Source organism: Tiliqua scincoides, chromosome 4 (assembly GCF_035046505.1).
Source record: "Tiliqua scincoides isolate rTilSci1 chromosome 4, rTilSci1.hap2, whole genome shotgun sequence".
Classification (NCBI taxonomy): Eukaryota; Metazoa; Chordata; class Lepidosauria; order Squamata; family Scincidae; genus Tiliqua; species Tiliqua scincoides.
This window is the reverse complement of record NC_089824.1, coordinates 172,017,810-172,025,602: the sequence shown is the minus strand read 5'-3', so window position 1 is coordinate 172,025,602 and position 7,793 is coordinate 172,017,810. Positions and strand designations below refer to the sequence as shown.

Here is a 7,793-nt window from a genome sequence, read left to right as displayed (position 1 = left end):
CTCCCTCCCACTCGTAGTAAATCAAAAGCTTCCCATAATGCACAGCAGCATACAAGTGCCAGCAATTCAGAATCCTTTTACGATTAAATCCATCCTGGCTCTCTGAGCAGTTTCATCAGTACTAGCAGCCTATTAATCACTGTTTTGTTCAGAGGAACCAAGGCCAAAGAGAAAGCTGCTGAAGGGGGTTGGGTCATGACTTGGCCAGTGGTGACAGATGTTCCTCAACCAAAGACAGTCCAGTTGCGGGAAAAGGAGGCATCATCTTGGAACAATACCCTGTCACCCAACAGTTAAATCTGACTATAGTATGCTAGGTGATCCATTAGCACAGCCCTGCGTCATGCATATAATCTCTGTCGTGAATCATTTTAGAAAGTTTGTTTTTACTGTCTTGAAATACTTGCCATGATTTAGGGGATGCTTGCTTCCACAAATTTTGTGTCTTGTATTGGTGCACATCAATCCAGCAGAACACTTTGTTCTGGGCTGCTTTAATTTTTATTTTTTTTTTGCATTTTTAATATATTTTATAAATCCATTTGCAAATTGGTGCTCAGTTCTATAGAATGGCTCATCATTAAAGTTGCTGGAAGATGTTCATTAGATTAAAAAAATAATAGAAGTGACATCAACTCCACAACCAGCATACTATGCGGTTCAGCCAACAACCTCTTCAATAAGACTATAGAAGAAATATTGGGATTCTGAATCTAGATCAGGACAGCACAGCTTGTGATCCACCAAGCTGCAGCAGTGAAGAATAGTCTCTCAGAGGCAGAGCACATGTAGAACGCCCCCAATTCAATCTCACATAGGACTGAGAATGAAACCCTGAAGAACCGATGCCAGTCACTATAGACAATGCTGATGTAGCTGGACCAATTGTGTGACTCTGTGCAAGAGAGTGGCATATGTTAAAGTAAAATGCAATTCCCCCAGTTGTGCACCTACAAAGCACCTGCCAGGTGCTTTGTAATCCCCTGTTTTGCCATCCCAGACAGGCAGTAATAACAGGAGACTTTTCAGGCCCCTGTTAGACTGTCATACACAACTGATGGGCTACATTCATTCGTGGGTCACAAATTGCACAAGTCCAACCTAGATGGTGTCATCTGGCTCAGTCACTGCTTGTGCAATACACCCACAGACACCTGGTCACTCAAGAGTGGCAGGAGTCTCCCATGCTTGCTCAGCAAGGAACCTGTGCTAACTCTTAAGTTTTGTTGGCTCTAAATTGTCGCATGATCTCCCTGCAGAATCTGCTTCTGTGGATGGAAGAGAGGAGTGTTGGTGCGTCACAGGAGGAAGAACTGAGTCCTGTGACATCCTTCGGCTGTCAGAGACTTTGGGTGAGCTACTAAAGAAATGTTTGAATTAGCATTTCCACAGAGGACACAAAGCAATGGAGAAAAGCTGCAGTGTGAGCACACAAGGCTCTCCTTAATCCAGTTATCAAAGCCCTTACAGCTACAATTTGCCAGGGTGTAGTGACGGCAGCAGACACTGAGCAAAAGAACTCATCTGGAGCTGCTGGTGCAGAAGGAAGATATATATTTAGGCAACAGCATGAGGAAGGCCAGCCATTTTTATAGGACTGATTATGTAAGCTAAATATTTGTAGGCTGTGGCATGAATGCAAATGATTTTTTGGCAAAATCAAGTGTATTTTCAACACAGCCAATCTTTGGAAACCTCCTGTTCCATAATTCCTTTTGTTAAGCCTAGCATCTTTGATTGAAACTCTGGTTAGGGTCTAAAAATAGATGATGCTTTGCCTTTCTCGAGGATGAGCACAGATCTGCATTCTGGCTGTTGAGACTCTTAATTCTCACACTAAGAAGTGGATCATCCATTAGAGGCAGGTTCATGTGAAACCAAATTCATTGCAGAAGCCTGAGTTGCCTCTATGCTGGGCCAACGGAGCAATGGCACAGATTAGATAAGAGCGGAATATGATACCATGGAGGAAAGTATGATGATTTCCTAACAGGTTGAAATTTAAATAGAAATCAGAATCACCTCATGGCAGCAGTTTTCAGACTCTCAAGGAGAGTTTGAACTGCAGTAAGTCTTGGTGGGGGCAGCGAGGAGGCAGCGATGCAATCCCCAGGATCGGGTGGCTACAGGGAGTGGGATGCACTCACCAGTCCCTGCAGCAGCCGCCCTGGGGTGTGGGGAGACTTGCATGAGCATCTGCAGGGCTCCCCAGGTCATCAAAAGTGAAAGCGGAGCGATCGCGCACCACTTCTGCAAAACCAGATGCTCGCGCAGGGCTCCCCACACCCCAGGGCGGCTGCTGCAGGGACTGGTGAGTGCATCCCACTCCCTGCAGCCCTGATAGTGACATGATCCTGGGGATTGCATTGCTGCCTCCTCCCTGCCTCCTTGCCGCCCCCACCCCTTAAGGGGGCAGAGGCCAGGGCCTTCAGGCTGGGGCATCCCAGCGCCCCATTTGAAAACCATTGCCTCAGGGTGACCATCTAGAGAACTCTTGCAAATTGGAAGGAAGTTGGTTCTTTAAGACTAGTGAAGTACCAGTAATTGCTGACATAGGTATAAGTGAGCATGCAAGCTGGTGAATCTTCTTCACGTATAGTAACATCTGTGGACTTATTTAAAAGGCTCAGACTACAGTTTTTTCTGAAATGAAAACTGAACATGCAGGGAGGGGCATAGAGTATCCAGGTAGGAGGCAGAGATCCTAGAGCACACTGGCATCAAGGCCACAAACTGCAGCAAACACATGTTACTACTAAAAGACCAGCTTGTGATCTCTCAATCAATTGGTTGCTCCTGGGGTTCCTTCCTTACAGCTGCGTCCTAGAACCACTTGCTAATGCGTTTTAGGCGTTAGCTTTATATATTGTTAGTGTGTTTATGTAAGTATTAAATCAGGCTGACAAATGGGAATTGCCATGTGTGATCAGCTCCTCTGAGAACTAATGCCCTAACCAATCCACCTGGTGAAAGAGAAAGCAAAGCTTTCAGTTGCACAGAGACTTGGTTGCATATTCATGCTTTCTGCTGGTGCACAAAAAGACCTTGACAATTGCTCCTGCTGCACTTAGTCAGTCTAGGTAAAACACTACAGTGCTGCTGTTGTGAGAAAGGGTAGCTATTCTCCAGGCATAGGTGCTAATGGTTTTCCCAATGGTCTTCTCCCAGTACACTTGTGTGGATGGATATTAATAAAAGCTGCAACTAGCGCATAAGAGTGTGCTATCAATTTGTGATGCAATAGCAGGTGACAGACCTAGATAGCGCCTGAGGATATTAAATACCAGGAAGTCATGCTTCCAAGGTAGAGTTCTGATGAAGGCTGCTGCCTGGAGCTGAACATTGATGAGCAATGAAGTGCCCAACTGGAGGAGGGATATTCAAGAAACTGCATGGAAGCAGAAAACTCTCTAGATAGCAGATGTTTCTTAGTGTGAGAGGTTATAAGGAAGTGATGTCATACTAAACTTCAATTAGGGCTATCTAGTCCACCAGTGCCTGATGGGAATCTAAACTGAACATGCCTGTTAATCCCCCTGCCATCAGGGGTGACACTGGGTATAATGCCTGCTGATCTTTTTTGAACCTTTTTGACTTCAACTGGGTCAAGAACAACTTCATCCTTTTCCTAAAACAGCTTAATGGCAAGCTGTTTTTAAGGCAACAGAACTCAGACAGCAGACTGTGTCCTGTTTCCAAGACCAGAATTCTAACTACTGGGCAACATCATTTCTCAGCTGCTTTACTTTGGTATATAGCAAGTGTCATGGGGTCATCTGCCCAAATCAAAGTTGTTGTTGTTAATAATGTTAATAAAAGTCAGTGATAATAAGGGTCAATAACACCTACCCTCTCATAATATTTTATCATTTTATTTTGAGATTTTTGCATAGTCCAGTAGGTGTTATTGACTCATTTGTTTTATTCAAACATCAAATCCTTCCTAAGGACCTGGTATGCCTGGTTTTTATCCTATTTTGATGTTATAAATACCATCGCAAAATATAAGCAATTCTCAGTAACGCTGCTTTTTGCAGTTGATTGATGGTAATTTCTATGGCCCCTATGCTGTTCAGGAGCTCTTCAAGGTGTTTTGGAATAGCACCAAGGGCACCAACCACCACTGGGATCACCACTAGATGATTATGATGATTAAGTATATCTATACACCACTTTTCAACAAAACATGTCACAAAGCAGTTTTTTGGTTGGCAACCTTCAGTCTCGAAAGACTATGGTACAAGCCTACAGCACCTGGTATTCCCAGGCGGTCTCCCATCCAAGTACTAACCAGGCCTGACCCTGCTTAGCTTCCAAGATCAGACAAGATCAGGCATGTGCAGGGTAACAGTTGCAAAATAAAGAAATGGTTCCCTTTCCCAGAAGGGCTCACAACCTACCAGTGATGCAAAAGAAACACCATCAAACATCCATTAGAAAAGACACTAGGTTGGGATGAATATGGAACAGGTTGTCTCTCCGCTAAGTATAAGAAGACCACCATCTTAGACGGTCTCTCTTAGCCCGGTTAGCATGCAATGATGCTCCTTCTGTGCTACCACAGGTTCGATTTGACCTAAAACACACCCAAATTGGGCTGGGTTCATCTATTTTAATGCTGAGTTAGACACTGTCTGTCTCCATGCTGTGGTTCCATCCTGGATCAGCCCCTGCATGGGATATTTTACAATAAAAAGAAGCTCCTGACTACATGATACCTAGATTTCAATATCACATTTAGTTTGACCTATTAAAAAAAAAAAGCCTATGACCAGAAAATTGAGAATTGGAGTATTTTAGGTATGTCAACGCAGAATCAAGTATTTTTCTTAATAAAAAATGTAAGTTTATTCAATGTTAATATAAAAAGACCATTTGAAAACAAAAGCAAAACACTGCATTGGAAGTTATCATTCTGCCTTTTCTAAAACTATAAGGCTCAGAGAACAGGGTGTAAAAAGGCAAGATGCCAGTTTGCAGGAGTTATCAAGTAGTGATGATGGGTCAAAGCCTCAAACCCTTCAAAATTACTGGGGAGAAAAATGGCAAGGGTAGCAAAAGATTGGGTGCCAGAAACAAGAGAATACAGGTCCAACCTTGTTATACACTGATTTTTTTTTATACATGAATTTGACTCAACACAAATGGCCACTGCAAATGAAAAGCAATGTGCTGATCCCTGGAGAAGGGGAAAAATGCATACCTTTAAAATTACAGTTTTAAAAACTGTTTTTCTTACTGTTGTAGAGAGATAGGGCGCAATCCTAACCCCTTATGTCGGTGCTTTCCAGCACCGACATAAGGGCAATGCAGCTCCAAGGTAAAGGAACAAACATTCCCTTACTTTGAGGAGGCCTCCGTGAGTGACACTCAACTGCAGGATGCAGCACACATGCCATTGGCTGGAAAGTACTGACATAAGGGATTAGAATTGCACCATAGTCATGCGAGTAATCATTCCACTCTTCAGCTGAGCCAGGCAAAGGCAAAGGGTCCTTTGCATTTCTAATTGCTGACTGCCTCTCTACAACAATAAGAAAAGCTTTTTAAACCACAATTGTAAAGGGACACACTTTTTAATTTTTTAAGAATTGCTTTTATTTAACACATTTTATGGTATCAGCAGGGAGTCCCAGAATCAAACCCCTGCAATTGCTGAGGCATGACCTTATTACATCAGGAACAATGGAGGAGCAAGAAACCTGGAAGTGGGTCTTTAAATCTATTTTTACACTGTTTTTTTATCCACTGATTTTTTTTATCCACTAGGGGTTCTGGAACAGAACCCTAGCGAATAACAAGACACAACCTGTACTCTTTTTCTCAGAATGCTTGAGAGGATCCCTGAAGGCTTTTTTTCCTTGACAGAACCAAACACAGAGACAACACTGACTTTCTCCAGGACCAGCTCAGGCCTTTGAGATGGATACAGTATTATCCTTTTGGGCCCAGGACCAATTGAGTCCGTTGCGTTAACATGACTTCATGAGAGGTAGTTGTGCTGGCCTCATACACCAATAAGGAGATTAACATTTTGAAAGGCTTTTTAGCCAGGAAGAAGATGGAAGAGAAAGAATTGAAGGACTCATTGATCAAAACATTTGACAGGGAAAAGCAAGATAGAAATGTTTTAAATAAGTAAGCTTCCCCTGCCTGGAAAGGTGTTGCTCTCTAGCAGGAATTTGGACATCTCCTGATACTTCAAGAACAGCAACAGATTAGAAGGACTGATTACTCTCTCCTTAAAATGCACATTAACAGCTACACATGACTGCAGCAGTTCAAAAACTTCTTAATCAGAATTAAATGGGGTAATGTATGCTCTGGGAATGTGTACTAAGGAATCACATGTGGCTTTGATTCTTCAATACCTGTGCCTGCAGAGTATAAACAGTTAAACAAAAGGTGAGTGAACAGCACACAGGTGTTACTGTTATAGTGGGTAAAGAACATGGGCTTATAACATGCACCTGTTAGCACTGTAATATTGGAAACTACTGTGAATGAAGACAGTTTTAGGACTTGTAGAAGTTAATCTAACAGTTGATTTGGAAGTAGTTTAGTCACTCTTTAAAACACTTCAGTTTTGATGGCTTTCTTGTCTTGCAGGATTAACGTGCATTGCATGTGAGGTTTTCTATGTCTTTTCAAATGTTGATATTCAGGAGGGAGAGGTTTTCATTACACTGGAACAGAGACTGAGAACCCTTTTTGGGAATTGTGTTATTAACAGACTGCCCTCCAGGAAAAGACTATAGCAGTGTAAATGGGGGGGGGGGGAACACCCTCCCAGGTCAACCTTTTCCTTCTAATCCCTTTACTGTCATCTGTGTAGCCAGTGGCATAGCTAAGGGGATGCAGGGGGTAGTAACTGCACCAGGCAACAAGCTTTAGGGGGTAACAAACTGAATTTGACAACTAGTGGCCAAAATTGTGAAAACCTTGGTATGTACAAATAATACCATTATATATCATTAGAAAGATAATTTAATGCTGAATGCAATAAACAAACCACATTGGAATATCTGTATTCTATCAAAAGTTATGGCCAATTAACCAGAAAACTTTTTATTTATTGATTTACTTAATAAATTAAGGGTGCAATCCTAACCCCTTATGTCAGTGTTTTCCAGCACTGGCATAGCGGTGCCAATGGGATGCGTGCTGCATCCTGCAGTTGGGTGTCACTCACGGAGGCCTCCTCAAAGTAAGGGAATGTTTGTTCTGCATTGCACTTATGTCAGTGCTGGAAAGCACTGAAATAAGGGGTTAGGATTGAGCCCTAAATTTGATTTTGTTGTGGAGGAGGGGCTATAAAATCTTCTTTGACTCCAGGTAACAGATTCTTTGGCTATGCCATTGCCTACCATATACCATTACCATATGCCTACTTTTCACTTTTTTAAAAGTCTGGGTATGATGTCACTTCTGAGGCATCATTTTGCACTTAGCAGCAGGCGATTCTTTCATTAGCTATGCCACTGTGTGTAGCTGCTTTATAAATGGCTGGCAGCATAAAAAGTTACAAAGCTAAAACCAAGAAGTTCTAGATAAATTCTGTAAAGCTAGTGGGACATTGCTTGTCAACTACAGAACAGCTGATCTCAGGACAATACTAGCTTTATGTTTCTATTTCCAGTCAGAGAGAACAAAACACAGCTGCATCCAATGCTAAAGACTGCATGACACGCTAAAGACTGAAGCATCAAGGTACTATGGTGACGAAGCATCTAAATTACCATTGTATGATGCATCCACATTGTGTTAAATATATTCTTTATTGTTTTATATAC

The 7,793-nt window shown here is 42.3% G+C and overlaps 1 pseudogene; it reads right to left on the bottom strand.

The window, feature by feature from the left end:
- Positions 1-4,242: 4,242 nt before the first annotated feature.
- Positions 4,243-4,359, bottom strand: LOC136650029 (5S ribosomal RNA; annotated as a pseudogene).
- Between the last annotated feature and the right edge of the window lie 3,434 nt (positions 4,360-7,793).